This window comes from Vicugna pacos, unplaced genomic scaffold (assembly GCF_048564905.1).
Source record: "Vicugna pacos unplaced genomic scaffold, VicPac4 scaffold_19, whole genome shotgun sequence".
Taxonomy (NCBI): domain Eukaryota; kingdom Metazoa; phylum Chordata; class Mammalia; order Artiodactyla; family Camelidae; genus Vicugna; species Vicugna pacos.
In genome coordinates this window covers 63,510,225-63,527,360 of record NW_027328740.1, presented here as the reverse complement: position 1 = coordinate 63,527,360, position 17,136 = coordinate 63,510,225, and the positions used below count along the sequence as shown (strand labels likewise).

General features: G+C 52.1%; 2 long non-coding RNA genes across 3 annotated transcripts; both read right to left on the bottom strand.

Annotated features, from left to right (window-relative positions):
- Positions 1 to 264: 264 nt before the first annotated feature.
- On the bottom strand, positions 265 to 3,387 carry LOC140693162 (uncharacterized). 2 transcript variants are annotated; one of them, XR_012068872.1, is made up of 4 exons: positions 3,262 to 3,387; positions 2,773 to 2,944; positions 1,871 to 1,980; positions 265 to 486 (listed from the first exon to the last, which is right to left on the bottom strand). It is a non-coding gene; the product is annotated as an uncharacterized lncRNA (long non-coding RNA). The 2 variants fall into 2 exon arrangements; XR_012068871.1 differs by lacking the exon at positions 3,262 to 3,387 and having other exon boundaries at positions 2,773 to 3,044.
- A 440-nt stretch (positions 3,388 to 3,827) lies between these two features.
- LOC140693166 (uncharacterized) lies at positions 3,828 to 7,176 on the bottom strand. Its single transcript, XR_012068877.1, has 5 exons — positions 6,995 to 7,176; positions 5,140 to 5,268; positions 4,664 to 4,796; positions 4,217 to 4,270; positions 3,828 to 3,936 (listed from the first exon to the last, which is right to left on the bottom strand). It is a non-coding gene; the product is annotated as an uncharacterized lncRNA (long non-coding RNA).
- Between the last annotated feature and the right edge of the window lie 9,960 nt (positions 7,177 to 17,136).

Here is a 17,136-nt window from a genome sequence, read left to right as displayed (position 1 = left end):
TCAGACACAAACACATACAATTTTGTGAAAGGGCAATTCCTGCCATACAAAGACAGACTTCACATCTTCAGAAAGACACTTGACAAAGCACGTTTCTCAATTCAAGTCTTTGTGTGAGGTCTGAGCAAATGGCTTATTTTCTAGAACAATCGGTGGTTCCAAAATCAGGAGATCATCTTCCCCAACGGAAGAGTTCTGGTCTGTATTGATGAAGTTGGGGATGTCACATTTCATGAGCCTGTTCAGCTCCTCCTCTGGCCACCTGCTGCATCTGAAGGCTTCCTGGAGCCGAATATCACTGTCAAGGGCAATGGTTGAGATACCAGCTTTGGCCTTGTCCAAGTGCTCCACTTCATTGATGTAGCAGGGAAAGAGGGACCTAGATTCATCATTGTCCTGCCAGAGAACACCTTGGGCACCAGCGGTCTTCCAAAGTCTGACACAAAGCTGTTAAGTCTGAATCTCTTCTCGGGAGACTCTGCATTGCTATAAAGAACACCAAAATAAAAGATCGCTCACACTCTAGCTCGGTGACCTGAAGAATCATAGTTTTTGCCATCTACTGAGAGTAAATCCCTGCACAGATCACGCTTACAAGCACTGGAAGTGAGAGACATCACTTCTGAACACATACAATTAAACCCAAGGCAAAAGTCTCAAGTGAGGGCCCTAGGACCATCCTGAAAAGACATCGCTCCCTGAGAATCCTCAATATTGGTGCCTCGAACACCAGTGTTTCTCAGTGGGACACTCAGATCATCTTCACCAGAATTAAAGTCCTTTTAAAAATGCAGAATTCTGGGGTACACACCCTCAGAGCCTCCAGAGGTAGGGACCGGTAGTCTGTATTTTCATAGCCACCAAGATCACTAACCATGCTCAGGTTTAGCAGCGCGGTCTACATCGGGTCACCTGAGCATCGACAATGCTGTCTCACGGGGTGGGGGGGCCATGTGTGTCAGGGTGCTTTCCTACCCACGTGTCTCCCCTGATTCTCAGAACTGACAGTGCAGCCCCATTGGGCAAGAAATACCACCATTTCACAATGCATACGCAGGGCGCCCGACTGACAGATACAATCAGTGATAGGAGAGGGGACAAAACTCAGGTTCCTGATCCCTTGTTTCACTTACTGTGGGACAAATGATCAGTTCAAGGGTAATAAATCAGTGAATGAGTGAATAACATGACTCTCGTTAGTCCAATGAGTGCCTGGAAGAGCGAGCCTAGGCACACTGAGAACCATAACAGCCCATCTACTTAATTTCCATCCTCCTCAGATTTATGTAAAGGTTACTTCCACCCAGGCAGTGACTCCTTAAAGGCAAGAATCATGTCTGAACAAACTCTCAAATCCAGAACAGAACAACTAGGCTCTGGAGTCTGTGTTTAGCGAGTGTTGAATCTCAGTGATTCCAGCTCTTACACCTTGCCTTCCATCCCACCCCTCACGATATGGCCCTTATGACCAGTTCTCCCGGGGCTGGGGCCACGGAACCCATTTACAGGACTGGAAGAATCTGATCATATAAACCATCCCCCAGATTATCATCAAGAGTCACCTGCATTTCAGGAATCGGTAATCCCAGAAGCTTTGCAGTTCAGACAGGTGAGGGACTTTTATATCAGCTGTGTTTTCTACTGTGACTGCCTGGGTAACATCAGACAAGGAATTATCAAAAGCCTGAGCTTTTCCTTTCAGGAATAATCTACTAAACAAATCTCGTTGACCACTCAACAAATGTGATGTAAAGATCAATGATTTACACAAGAGTACAACATTCACTAGGTCGTTGATTTTGAATCCGACAAAAATCATTTGAGAAAGATTGACAGAAGGTAGCTTTAATGCAAATTTACGTATTCTTACCTTTCAGTAAATCATCTTCCCCTACTTATCACTTCACCCAAGTTTAAAAGATGTTTGAGAACAGGGATGGGTGTGCCAGCAATCTGTGACCCAATAACCTAAAATGTCACCTAGGAAAAAGAGGGAAGTAACATATTTTTAAAAAGTATGGTGAGGACAGCAGGGCCATCCCCCAACTCCACACTAAGAAGCTCTGAGTAATAGCTTTCCTGTCTGCCTGGGGCATCAGCTGATGTGAAAACCCACCTAGAAACACACTGTCCAGCAGCTCTTCCATAACACAGGCTACACTTTCTCAGGATTAAGAATTGGGCCAAGTAACCCCTTCACTGAAGAATAAAGACAAAGGAGAACAAGAGAGTTCTTCCCCTCCCAAGGGGAGAGCCCAGACCTTGGGCTGCATGCACTGAGCCCACCTCCCAGGAGAAGGATAAACTGGAGAAGGACGTCCTGCGAAACTAGGGAAGCAAAGGTAGAGATGGGAACAAATTGACCAGCTTGCCAGGGACAGCCCCCTCCGTTGCTGCATTGGTGGCTGCCTCAGTCCCCTCAGCACATCCTGCCCACCTCCGGTGGCTAAGCTGTCAGAGAAACTGTGCTTTGCAACCTGGGGCAACAGAGGCTGCCCCCAGGCCAAGCTGCTGGGGAGATGGGAGCTAAACCACTAGCTCCCAAGAGGCAGACCCCATACTCTCACCATCACCCCGCCGCCCCCCAACTTAACGCACCCCCGTGACAATATGACCCTGAGATTTGTGACCTGGGAACGAGAGGCAGCAGAGGCCGCCCCCACATCAGGCCTCCAGAGAGATGGGAGGTTATCCTCCAGCTCGCAATAGGCAGTAACCCTCTCCTCTCCACCCCCTGATCTCACCGCACCCACCTCCCAGGAGCAACCTGACCTGGTGTGGTGTGTCAGGCGAATCTTGGGCAGGAGAGGCCGTCCCCAGGCCAGGTCAGGGGAAAGAAGAAGTGGCCCCATTAGGCAGCTGCGACGGCTGGCTGCCCCTTCCCCTCGACTTCATCGCGCCCGCCTCCCAGGAGAAAGCTGACCTGGAGATGGGCATCGGGCTTCTTGGGCAGCAGAGGACGCCCCCAGGATTGGCCGCGGGGAAGAGAAGGGCAAATTGACAAGCTCCGCCCTGCAGGCCCTCTACCCTCGACGTCGCCACCCTCGCACCTTAACGGCACCGCCCAGGGAGCCCCTCCCCAGCAGGCTGAATGGGACAGGTGTGTCTGCTGATCTGGGTCAGGAGAGGTCACTCCCACACCAGGCCATCGCGCAGATGGGAGCCAATCTACCAACTCCCCAATACATCCCCATCCCCCCGCATCAGCCACCGCTCCTGCCCCCTGACCTCACAGTGGCCTCCTCTAGGGAGCAGGCTGACCTGGAGATGGACGTCCGGCGAACTTGGAGCATCAGGGACCGCCCCCAGGGCAAACCATGAGGAGAAATGGGAGCAAATGGACCGGCTTCGTGGGAAAACGCGCCGTTGCTTCCACCACCTCAAACGTATCACGCCCGCCTCCCGGGGTCAAGCTGACTAGGATACACGTGTCCCGTAACCCAGGGCAACAGAGACCGCCCCCAGGACGAGCCGCGGGGAAGATGGGAGTAAATGGGCCCGCTCCACCGCTGCAGGCCTCCGACCCCCGCCACCCTTGCACCATGACTACCCTGCCTCCCGCCCCCAGCAGGCAAAGTGGGACAGGGGTGTCCCGGGACCTGGGGCAGCAGAAGCCGCCTGCAGGCCACGTGGTGCAGACATGGAGCTAATCCACAAGCTACCCCGGGGCAGCCTCCCTATCCCCGCAGCCACCAACTTACCAGATCCCTGACCGCACCGCACCCATCTCCCAGGAGCAAGCTCACCTGGAGTCGGACCTCAGGCAAATCTCCGGAGGCAGAGGTCGCCCCCAAGCCAGGCCGAGGGGAGAGAAGTAATGGAGCAGCTCCCTGGAACACATGCCCTGCCCCTTCCGCCTCCGCCGCCGCCTCCCAGGAGCAAGCTCATCTGGAGACCCGCGTCCCGCCTCTAGGGCAGTAGAAGCCGCCCCTGGCTCTGCCGCCGGGAAGAGCGGAGCGAATTGACCGGCTCCCACGCGGCAGCCCCCCTCCCCCCGTGGGCCCCGCACCTTAACGGCCCCGCCCCCACTCCGCACTCAGCAAGCTGAGTGGGACAGGAGTGTCCGGCGACCTGGGGAAGCAGAGGCCGCTCCCAGGCCCAGCAGCCAGGACAAAGCAGCTATTCCACCCGTTCGCCAGGGGTAGGCCCGCTCCGCCCCTCTGCCGCTGCCACCGCCCTCTGACCTAACCGCCCCACCTACCAGGAGCAAGCTTACCTGGAGTCCAACATCTGGCGAATCTCCGGCGGCCAATCCCCACCCCAGGCCAGGCTGCAGGGAAGAGAAGAAATCGACCGGCTTGCCCGGGCAGCCTCCCAACGGCCACCCCCACCGCCGCTGCCGCCGCCCTAAAGCATTGCAATAGCCTGCCTGGGTCAGGCTGACTGCAAGGATGTGCACTTGCCTTCTAATCCTGGCCACGTCCCTGAGCACCTCCCTGCATCCCTACACTCCCTGCACCTCTGAACCCCTGCTACACTCTGCAATTCTGCATCCCTCCACCCCCACATCCCCTGAAATGCCTGCGCCCTCCACAGCCCCTGCACCCCTGTCAGCAGTTACACTTTTGCACTGCTTACACTCCTGCACCCCTGCATGACCCACACACCACCTCTTGGGCCTTTGGCAGAGTCTCTGCTGTTAGACCAATGCACAGTGACTCACTCTTTGCCAGTATATGATGCATCAGTGGACGTCAGGGGTTGCCTGCAGGAAGGTACATGTTCCCGGTCACTAGCCTGGGCCACTAGGGTGATCTCTGTGAGGTCACCCAGGACGAGTTCAGAGATGCTGTTCTCTGGGAAGAGAGGAGTTGAAACCGGTCTTGAGGGCAGAGCTGTGCTCACCAGGCCGTCCACGCTTCATGTTTTACACAGGGCTTCGGAGAAGTGAAATGGATCCGGCCAAGTAAGACCGGCCTGCTGTGCGCCCACCTCAGTCCTGGGCTCTGAGTCAGACCGACTGGCTCCCACACTCAGGGCCCAGTTTGGGCACCTGAATTGTCCCTTTGAGGCATCCCATCAGTTCTCAGGATGAAGTCTGGCTGCTTCCACCCCATGGCCCTCCCTCCTACTGTGCTGGCCTCAGGAAGGTTCCTTATTTGGGTAGGAAGGCAGCCCACACCCTACCCCACCCCTCACCTTTCTCTAACCAAGGCTGGTGCTGTCTCTGTCCCTCAGAGTCTGGGAAGCCATCCCTCTTCAGTTATGTCCCTTCTGAGATGGACTTGTTTCCACTCAATTCTAGGCGAGGATGCACCATGGAATGCACTGGGTAAGAGAACCAAAATAAATAATTTCTTCTGTGAGGTTGTCTGTTTATCTACTGGGGCTGGGCTGTGTGTAGTTTGCTACAGCTAATTGTGTGAGAGACTAAAACAGCCTGTGTGTCCTTGTTTTCATCTCCCCGCTGTCTTTGGGTTTTCCCTAGACACTCCTGAGACATTTACTTCTTTTAGTTTTATTCCTGTTATTACACACGGGCCCTACTGACATGGAGGTAAGGTGTTGGGGGAGCGGGAAAGAGCAGGGCATCTGCAGTCCTGTGATTAGTTCTCATTGAGCCTGTGCCCTGAGCTGTGACCTCTACAAGTTTGTCTCTTTTCCCCCACCCCAATTTGGGTGACACAGAAGGGATTTCCCTTCTCCCAGGTTGGTTAGGCTCTGGTAAAATTATTTCTCATTAAACAAACAAACAAACAAAAAACAGCTTCCCCCAATGAAACAGAATGTTCTGGGTGTATTTCAATACAGTTATTTTCTCCTTTCCAGGCAGGAAGCATGAGGAGTTATCCTTTGACCTTCATTCTGAGAACAGGACACGGTCCTGGATGTAAAATACATGAAAAAGAGCATGGGGCCCCTCTGACTGGCCCCCTGGAGTTGTCACACTCTGATATCCCCACACTGAGCCTCCTGCTGGCCTCAGGGACCTGTTAAATCTGCCTGCCCCCGGGGTTCTTACAAAATCTGGTTCTGCCTTGGGAGCTGTGACTCTCCAAGCCTGCCCGCTGTTCCCTTTGCAACCTCTCTGGGTTGGGAGCAGCTTTCCCCCTCAGTTTTCTGGGATCTAAGAAGAGCAGTGGGTTTGCAGCTCCCTCAGATCTGGTGTTATTTTCAGGACAGGAGGAAGAACTTCTGAGCTCCACACGAGCTGGACCAAAGTCTGGAATCCTCCCTTCCTCTGCCTCTGTGCAATCAGTGTCTGTGGTTCTAGCCGAGTTTCTGAAGATGTGGACTTAAACACACATATCCCAGCCCCCACAGGAGCACACAGTCCCATAAATCCGCCTAGTTTCCACTGGTAACTATGGAGCCGATGGGGACACGGGTTTCGGGACCACAGAGGCCTGACTGCACGACTTGCTCCGTGGCCTATTTACGTGGTTGCTCCGGGCCTTGTCTGAAGTGGCTTGCTTACCACACCTGGTACGTGGGAAACACAAAATAAGTACTAGAACCTTCACTTTTTCTCCCTCCAGGGCCTTCAAACATAGAAAGTAATAAGTGAACTCAGACAGTCACAATGAGGTCCGTCCAGCCCGGCTCTCCTGAGTGATGGGCACTGACTTGCACCTTAACTCGGAACAGTAGAGGAACTGCCTTCCTCTAACTGGGCCTCTCCCCACACCAGGCACGCCCGCAGCTCAGACGGGGCCAGCTCCCCCACTGAGGTGTGTGCTGGTGGCTTCAGTGTGACCTGGCCCTGCCGGGACATGACCCTGCAGTGAGTGAGGTGGAGGGTCGGGTGGAGGGGGGTCCCTTCTGGGGTGGCAGGGGGCCCGGTAGCACCCCTCCCAGCCTGGTGCCTGGGGCTCCCTAACACCTCCTACAGCTCCTGGGTTGGCTCCGGTCCTGGCCACTCCACACACCCTCCCAGTATCTTTACATTATGTCCCTTTTCTGCTTTTATCAGCGAGAAGTGGCTTCTGTTGCTTGCTCAGTGAAACAGTACATCGGGAAACCAGACTACTTCTAACATCAGTAAAATACCAACCTCGGTCAGCTCGCCGGGCAGACCGTGCAGCACAAAGGCCTGAACAGGGCTGTGCGAACGGCTTACGTGAAGGGTCCTCAGCATCTGTCTTCAGAGATACAGAAGCTGATGGTTCAGGTAAAACCTCAGGGTGGGATTGAGGAATCCAAAGCTGGTTGGTTTCAAAGGCTAATTGGTCAGACCAGACCCCTGAGCTGTGGTCAGAAGCCTGGCTCAACGTCACGCAGACTCAGCGCCCTAAGTGCCGGGTGGGGCCGGTGCTGTTCCCTTTGCAGGCTCTCGTTGGGGATTCAGTGTAGCCCCTTAAATACAGCAGAAATTCCAGCCCCATTAGCCCCCACCCTGAGTGTTCCATGACACAAATCCCGGGAGTGTTTAATTTTCATCTTTGTTTAGGAGGATGAAGGTGGTTCAAGAGAAGACATAAATTCACACTTAGTGACACAAGGTCACAGCCAGTACTTCCTCCACGGAGAGCTATGTGCTCCCACAGTGGTGGCTGCAGGCTGGGCAGAGACCCTCTGCAGGTCCCAGAGGGACTCGCTCCTCTGGCCACAACTCATGGGTTGGACAACAGATCCAGAGGGTGACAGAGCATCTTTCCTGGGAATTTGGAACTGACACATAGAAATCAAGTTCACTCATCTGGGGATTGGCGGAGGGGAGGGGCGGTGGTTGAAAATCAAATGAAACCAGAGCATGAGAGAAAGTTAGAAGTGAAAGAGCGAGAGACAGAGAGACTGAGCTTGTGAGAGCAAATAGTCAGAAAGAAGGCAAACAATCAGGGGACAGAGGAATTCCAGCTCCTGACAGTCTAGTCTGTCCCAGCCCATCAACGACCCCGCGAGATGTTTAATAACATTCCAGTTTTGCAGATTAGGAAATAGGCTGAAAGAGGTGGGGGCTGGGTTTGGGTGCACAGTTAATTCAATTGCCGCTGGACCCCACACTTCCCATTGCCTGAAGGCACCCTAATCCTCACTGGGACCCCTGTGGTCCCCTGACAGCCCAGCACCCTGATCAAAGGGCCCCTGCGGGAGTGGGAACCCCTCTTGAGTGTGGAGAGTTCCCTGCCCCGAGATGCCATGCATCAGCAGGCTCCCGCTCACCCCAGGTTAACATCAGCCCAGCACAGTCTCCCGACCCGCTTCCCTCCCTGCCAGGCACCCCCATCCTTACCACCGAGTGTACTGCAGGAATTCAGGCACAGGGATGCCCAAATCAACACGAGCCCACCGGCTATAGAAACAGCAGACTCCCAGCCCCACCTGGGTTGCGAGGGGACAGAAGGTGTCCTCAACTTTCATGTGTCTAAGACAATCTTCTTCAGCTGGAGGTTCTAGAGAAAAATAAAAGGTCCAAAACATAGTTCGGTGAGGAATTCCTCCAAGGACCTGACTCCAGTGTCTACAACAATGTGTACCTACCCCCGGACTTGGGTGAAGGTGGATTATTGATCAGCACAACCACTGGTGGCCCAGCTCCTTGGCTTGGCTGCCCAGAGGGGGCTGGGGGAATGGGTAAGGCCAGGGCACTCAGGAAAAGCACAGAGGACCTGACCTCTCCCTTCTGCACTTGTAAACCCTTCCCCAAATCTCAAGGCATTGGACAGAGAGCCGCCACAATAATGAGATGCTCCCATCTCTTCACTCACTCCTGTCGGTTCACTTACATGCTGAGCATCCACTGGGTCCCAGGACATGACACATAGGATGGCTGATGGGACAGGCTTGGTCCTTCCCCCTGGAACCTGTTCAATATGATCAAAGAATGATCACTCATAAAGAGTTTCTCAAAATTATACAGAGACCAAAGACCAACTGCAGAGTGAACCAAATTTAAAAATATATATGAAGATCCCCCAGACTCCCCGCCTAAGGTTAACAGCATAAAGCAAAAAATTCTTGCCTTTAATCACCAAGAAAGTTGTCACTCCCTCTCAGGTGGAAAGGAGAGTTATTCTTTGAGCACGTCACAGAAGTGCTCCATCGGATTGGACCAGGGCATCTACATTCATTCAGCAAATGTGTATAAGCTCCTACTACATACGGGAATCTCCTAACTAGACCGTTCCCAAGGCACTCGGGCTTTATCAGTCAACAAAGTAGACATGACTCCCCATCACTGGGGGCTCAGAATTTTAGCAGAGGAAACAGGCAGCATGTTGGGGTAGCAAGAGTTTGGAAAAATTTTTAAAAAAGAGTGATATGAGCAAACTCGGGTGATGGCGGTCGGGTGGGAGGCAGACAGGAGGGAATAAGGCAATCCTGGCAGATCTCACGGAGTAATGAACTTGAAGCAGAATAGATCCGGAGGAAGAAGGAAGAGCCGGAGCCAGAGGCCCCCAGAGTGAGGGGGAGAGTGTGGGCAGAGAGGCAGAGCACGCCGGGTCCTGAGGCCTTTGTGACGACTTTGGCTCCTAATGACATGGTGACCCGTTTAGTGAGTTTTGAGGGGAGGGGTGATGTAGTCCAACTTATGCTTTTGTGTTTGTGTTTTTTGGGGGGAAGTAATTTATTTATTTTAATGAATGTGCTGGTGATTGAACCCAGGATCTCAAGCATGCTAAGCATGCGCCCTACCACTGAGCAACACCCACCACCCCCAATGTATGTTTTTACAGGCTCCCTCTGACTCTGTGTGGATGAGAGATTGTAGGAAAGCAAAGATGGAAACAGAAGGCTATTGGTATCCAGGAAAGGCTGAAGGTGGCTCTTAGGAGGGCGGGGAGCAGAGAGCAGGTATTTAATTAAGACAGAATATCCAGAATTTTCTAACAAGCTGGATTTGCTGTCTGTGAGTGTAAAAGAAAGAGAGAGAAAGGACATGGTTCCAACATCTGGGCCTGGACAATGGGAGGGATGTCCTCTCCGGATGGGAAAGGGGATGGGAAAAGGTGGGGCTGAGCAGGTGGAAAGGGGCTGGTATCAGCTCAGTTCTTCAATGTCATGGTTAAGGGGTGTGTTACATATTGCCACAGAAGTGCCTAATAGGTAGAGGAATCTGTTTTCTTTTTCTTTTTAACATTTAAAAAATATAATTAAACATATTAATTGTATTATGTGAATGATTTGGGAATTTTGCTTCATGCCAAGTTATATGTTATATATATCCAAATGGAACATATATCAAAAAAGGGGAGAAATGAGGGCTTTCACATAAACTGACTGTCCGTAACGTAGGTAAAATTTCAATAAAACCAGTCTTCAGGGCAAAAACCTCATCTCGGTGTTACATAAAAATAAATGAAAAACGACTATGTTCATGTACCATTATTTCATGTTACATAATAGCCCCAAACTAACACAGTGTTTAACTATGAGGCTTGTAGAAATACTATTCCCTTTATTCAAATAAATACAGAAGTGCAGAAATGTTCTAAGGTAGAATTAGCATCTTAGTGGAAATAATACATATTTGAGCATTTTACATGATATATATGTACTGATTCAAAATTTGGAAAAGTAATTACATAGTAGAACATATGTATGAATGAGAAAGCAAGATGAATGAAAGGAAAAGAATGTGATGTGAGTCTCAGGGATAAAGGCTCAGATAGAAAGGGGAAATCAGGGAATTTTGGAGAAATCGAGAAATTGATGGCATGCCAATTTCCAAGGCTGGGTTGCTTCCACCAAAGGAATAGCAGAGAGAGAGAGGAGAGGCCCAGGAACAAACCCTGGGGAACACCCACAGTATATGTTTGGAAAAAACAGGAGACATTGGCAAAGGACCAGCCAGCAGGCCAAAAGCAGAAACAGACAGAGTGATGGGCTGGAGGTTGAGTGAAGCAGGAACACGGGGTAGGAAGGATGGAAGAGCTGGGTCAAATGCTACCGAGGGACCAAGCATGATGAGGAGTCAAAATTGACCACTATATTTAGCAACATGGGGTCACTGATGGCCTTGACGGGGCAGTTTCCATAGAGCGAGGGATCAGGCGAAAAGCCAGAGTGGGTGTAAAAGGGGATGGCTCAAGAGAAGATGCAGATAGTGAGTTTAAACAACTCCTTAAAATTTGCTGCAAAGACACAGGGTGGCAATTGGTGGGGGTGAATTAGGGTCAAGGAGAGCTGTTTGTTTAAGAGGATGGACGTTTATATACTGATGGGTGCCAACTAGCAGGAGAACAAAATAGATGAGGCAGTGAAAGAGAGGATGGTTTTGGGAGTGACAACCCAGAGAAGATGGGAGGGATGGGGCCTCGGGGACTTTTGGAGGAACTGGCTTTCGATGCCACTTTTAATAAGCAGTGGGGCACCGAGAGTGAAGGTCACAGACATCAGAAGGCGAGCGGATGTGCTGGGAGTTGCTTGTGAAATTTCTCTTCTGTTGGCTTGTTTGCTTGTTCAAAGTATAAAACTAACGTTACCAGCTGAGGAACAAGGAGGAAGAAAGAGTTACTGGAGCCATGAGCAGAAGATAAGAAAGAGCCTTCCAGAGAGAATGGGACAGTAAAAAGGGCAGGGGGAGGCGGGGGATTGCGCTCCCAGAAAGTTACATTTTCTCTTTGACGTCCCCAAATGTTTGATGTGTTATTACCCTTCCTGCTGTCTACAAAATAAAAATTAATTATGGTTCAGAGGAAATGCTATTTCATTCTAAGAGGCTGCCTGTTCCTCAGGAATGGTCATCTTAAACTGCAAATATTACAAACAATGTTGAAAAGATGAACCTGTGTACCTAAAATCCCCTATTTTCTATTAATCTGTTTACTACTTAGTTCCCCTATCAATAACACATAACAAATACTGCCATGATGGAGGTACATCGATGCTTAAAAGGAAATGAGATCTGTATCCTTTTGCTAAATTCCATGGCTTCCTTAATATGCAGTTCCACTTGGAATTTAGGAATGTCTGGTATAAGAAGTGAGAAACAGTTTGAGAAAATCCCGGCTCAGAATTACACATCACAACCACATCTCACAAGTATACACAGCCGTAAAAAAAGTTTAAAAGCAAAACTCCGTAACTACTCTTACAGACCTTTGCAAACCTGGGCCTGCCAAAATGTTTCCAAACTGGAAAGGAACTCCAATTTCTTGCCTGGTACCGGACCAGAGGCTGGCCATCCTTTCCTGTAAAAGCGAGAGAGTAAATAATTTCAGTTTTGCAGATCATTTTGTTGTAACCATGCAGGTAGGCAATAAGAAAGCTAAGAGCACTGGGAGACAGGAAGCAAACGGGCATGCCCACACTCTCCCTTCCACTCAGGGCAGCTTCTCTGTGGTGGGGAGCTTTGCCACAATCACTTGCTTCTTTTTTCCATTGGTTTCTTTGTTTCCACCTTACTGCTCAAGCTCAGAACTTCAGGTTGGCCTGATCCTTCAGCATCCATGAAGAGAAGGCTGAGAGGGGTTGGGAACCCCACCTGATGGAGAAGAGAGATTACTGGGAGGGACATTGTGGAGGCCACCATGACACGAGACAATCACACCTTCCGGGGTGAAAGGGAACGAAGACAAGAGAAGGACACAGTAGTGGGACCCCTAGGTCGCCTTCCAGGCTTGTTCTCCCTCCACGGCAACCATGGGGGCCTGGGGGGTGTTGGGCTTCAGCTACGGTGATTAGGATGAAGGGACTCAATATAAAGGACCCTCCACCTCCTCACTAGGTTCCAAACGCAGCCCCTCTAAGTCCACCCTCTGAGTTTCTGGAACTCTGCTGGAAGAATACATGAGCAGGCCAGAGCCAGAGCCCAAGCCAAACATGACAGGGGTCTCGTGGGGCTGTAACCCCATGCTCAGTGGTCGGGGACTCCTTGCAAATCTGCAGAAATCCCTGTTCCACCTCATTCCTGGGAGAAACCCCAGATCTCCTCCTGCTCTGTCTGTTCTTCTCTTGAGGCTATTGTCCTGGAGGGATGCTGAGTCCTTGAACCTGGTCCTCCAAACGTACATAAGCAGCCTGTTCAATAAAACAAATTATGCACTTTTTCACATTTGCCAGTTTTTTGATTCCAGAAAGGCTGTGGGACTCATTCTCACAGTCTCCTGTGCCGCCACCACATGGTGGCCCTCTGCTCATGTAAACACGATTTCCCACAACCGCACCCTGCCTCCCAGCTTGTCAGAGGGGAGTGTCCCACAAAGACACAGGTGTTTGTGAGGATCCTGTCCCCCAGCAGAAAGCCTGCTCCTGGAGCCACGGACAGGGATCTGGCCTCCTAAGCCGCTCAGCTCTAATTCAAAGCCTAAAGTGGGGGCCCCGAACATTGCTGAATGACTTTCTGAATCACCTGGACTGGAGGGGACTGATTTTCTTTCCAGGAATGGAGGTAGCGCAGCCTCCATTTTCAGGGCTGACCTTGACGATGGATCTAGTTCCCCCGACTGCACCGCAGGAAGGAGAGGCCCTTCCATCCCACAGCTTGGAAACCCAACCCAATGGAGTACTGAAGCAGTGCATTGCTGCCAGGTCCAGCATCCCTGCAGAGTGGCCTCTGCCCTTGAATGAGCCCCTTCCCAGGGCCTTTTTTGCCCGGACACGACCACAACCCAGTCTGTGCCAGTGCTCTGGGGCTCTGCGTGTCCAGGGCACACAGGTGGGACCTGAACCAGGTGTCCCCTGGGCCTCAAGGGAGAGAGGTCTGCTTCTGCATCAGGGGAAGGTGACCCCAAAGGCTGGCAGGACACTCTCAATATGGACCTCCAGGAGCCCTGAGAGCAGTTTCCCTGCAGGTGTTAAGAGCCATCATCAGGAGGGCAGGCCCCTCTTTGTGCAGACCATCCAGCAGTGCTGGGCCCACGTGCTGACCTCAGAAATCTACATGCCCCAGGATACCCCAGGCAACCTCACAACTTCGTCACTTGGTGACCTGGGTACCACGAGCTCCTTGGCCATCCCATGAGGGTGGTCCTAGCAGGCATGGTCTCCAGGTTCTCCCGTTGAGAAATCCCCCTGGGTTTCTGTGGTCACAGAGCACACACCAGAAGATTCTAGTCCTGCAGTGACCCCCACAGCAGTCAGCTCCCCTGTGCATGTCCAGGGACAAATGACAGCAATTTATTGCCAGGAACCGTGATGAACAAGGGGGTGGGATTCCATACTAAGTTCAGGATCCTGGTAACTCACTTTGCACCCCAAAAAGCTTCCATGAGAAATGTGTGTATTGGGATGTCTGTGCCCCTAGAAGAGCTGTTCCTGAGGGTTCCTGGGACCCTCCAGCCCCTCTCAAGGTTCTCAGATCCTGGGTCTAAATTTCTATCTGCCTCTTTTGGTGTACGGCCACCTGTGTCTCGTGGTCACAGGTCACTTTATTGCATGACTTGGCATGTTCTTAGTGCTCGTCCTCCACCCCTGCACTAGACTCCCAAGATGTTCCCACTGACCCTTGGCTCCCTGGGTGGCTCGGGGGGCCCTAAGTCTGCACCCTTCACTCTCCTCCTCTACCCCCACCTCTGGGGCCACCCCTAGGTGGACTTGGAGGTGTTTGTGAGTCTTACACAAGGACATGTCTGGACAAAGCAGGACCCCACCCCCGGAAAACACACCTGCTCCCTTCTCAGAAGAGGACCCCACAGCCCCACATTGCCTCCCAGGGGTCTACTCAGGACACAGTCCCCCAGGTCTGGGCAAGGTGTCTCCCTGGAATCCTTGCTTCCAGGAAGAGTCTCTCTGTCCTTCTTCAGAGTTTAGAGGTGTTCCCATGTCCCTGACCACCAAGATGCCCAGCACAGTCCCTTCACTGACCTGGAGAGACAAGGAACTTATGTGGCCACAGGTCTCACAGGACACACCTGCAGGGACCCCAGGCTAAAGGGCTGTCCTTCTGCCTTCTCAGGTGTGGCTCCCGTGGTACCTTTTTGCAGGGGGCCCAAACGGGGAGTGTGGCCCAAAGCAGTTCATGAGGCTCTCTGGGCAGGGAAGACTTGGGCCAGGTGGCCTTGCCTGGTTTCCCTGCTGGGCCACTCTGAAAACCCCCGCTCCTCTGGCTGTGGCTGGAGGCCCCCCAAACCTCAGGGCGGGGCCCTTTCTCTCAGCCTCCACTGACTCCAAAGCCACGCTGGTGCTAACGAGGGTAAAGAGCTTTCTTGCCTTCTTTGGGCCAAGTTGCCACAGGTGGATGCTGCAGGGAGCTGGAGAGAGAGGTAGCACTTGCTCAGCTGTGAGTGGTTAAGCAATTTGACACCCTGTCAACTAGCCTTAAACATTGGAATGAGGACTTTCCCGGTAAAGCTGGAAGTTACTTTCAGTAACTTGTCTAAAGATTTCTTTTTTTTTTCCACTTAAAGACTCATAAAACCTCTCCCAGGTCATTCCTGGTATGGACCATTATCCAGGGATCAATCAGGAAATGCAGGAGGAGAGGGGTGGGGGTGGGGGAGTGGGGAGGTTAGATCAGAGCCCACGGAGAGGAGATGCCCCTCCCAGGAGCCACACACTGGGCAGTGACTTCTGGCATCCAGCTCTCCTGTTCTCAGGCCCATTCCATCTGCGGGGTTTTCCAAAAACATAATGGTGGAAGGGCCATGGAGGACACCTAGAACTTCCAGAATAGACAGGGGGAGCAGAGTTACCATGCTGGCCCTGGGTTTGGAGACAGACCTGCAGTGGAGACCACGGGCTTCTGAGAAGCCAGTTTCGAAATAAAGGCAGTATGCACTGGAATACCCGGCTCGAGAGAGTGCTTCATCATAGACATGTAATTTACATAGTTCTCACCACTAAATTCTGTGTTCCCAACACGCTACATGAATGACGGCTTCAACACACATTCACTTCTGAGATGTGAACAAGTGTAGAGCCGCTCTTTCATCCAGCATAATGGGCATGGCTACACCTAAGAACACTTACCAAGATTTCTCAGCAAGAGCCAATTTCGAAATAAAGGCAGTTTGTGCAGGAAAACCCTGTTGGAGTGAGGGCTTCCCCATACACATGTAAGTTATAGAGTTCCCCTCACCATGAAACGCTGTTCCCAACATGCTACATGCATGAAGGCTTCGACACACATTCAGTTCTAAGCTGTTAGCATGTGGAGAGCCGCTCTTTCATTCAGCACAAAAGGCATGGTTACACCCAGGAAGATTTACCCAGATTTCTCAGCTGCTTCCTTCAGCCAGATTCAAAATAAAGGCAGTTTGTGCTGGGAAAGCCTGTTGGAGCGTGTTCAGAGCTGTTTCGGGCTCTGTCCCAGCTGGAGGGTGCAAAGCCCAACCTCCAGAAAGAGGGACCAGGACCCCACCCGCCAGGTGGTGTTGCCTTTGTTGGGGAACAGTGATCTTTGGGTAAGATATTTTGCGGCTCTCTCTAAAAACTGCTTTGACTTAAGTTTGCATCCTTGTCACCAGTTCCAGGACAACAGAAAAGGCATACCCTACATCCCTTTGCACTCAACTCTTCCCAAAAGAGCAAATATTTGTCCATGAAAATACCAGCTGCTCTTCTAAGGCCCACTAAATACCCAGCAGTGTGGGCGGTGCACTCTTGATCAGGGACAGGAGGAGAGGGAACAGAGGTCCTCCGGCAGGCTTGGCCTGGTGTGGCAGCTGCGGTGTGGGTGCGTGGTGGGGAGGGAATGCAGGGAATCCTGTTTGAGGGGCCTCTGTGCACGCCTGCATTATAGTCTGAGGTTTCATACAAAGGCTCCAGGCATCCTAACTGATCACATACAGCCCCCACCCTTGGGCTGGAACCACCAGGAGATAAGTACCTGTAACAGGGACAGTGCCTGGTGTGGGGAGAGGTCATGGGACACTCCGGGGGCAGGGGCGGTGGTGCTGGGGAAGGCAGGGGATGCAGTGAAGGGTGGAGGGAGCAGGGTCCTTTGCTTGGGGGTGCGAGTTCTTTGGGAGACCACAGGGCATGGCACACATCATCCCCACCCTATACCCCAAATTCCTAGCCCCGCCAACACAGGGGCTGCTGTGCACCCTCTCAATGTGGCTCTCCTGTAAGACCGCACCCAACCAGGCATCTGGCACCCTGCCCTACCTCCCCTCTTGGAACAGATCCCGTCTTCTTGGAAACTGCCTAGCAGCGCGTATTCAAGGCCGGCAGCCGGCCTGGCGGATCTGCACTTCAGGTGCCCTACCTGGCCAGCCGTGCCTGCCTGGGCTCAGTCCTCTATCTTGCCCACCGGTAGCCTGGGTCCACTTCCGGTTCAAGCGGAGGCCCCGGAGCCCAGGCTGAGCCCGG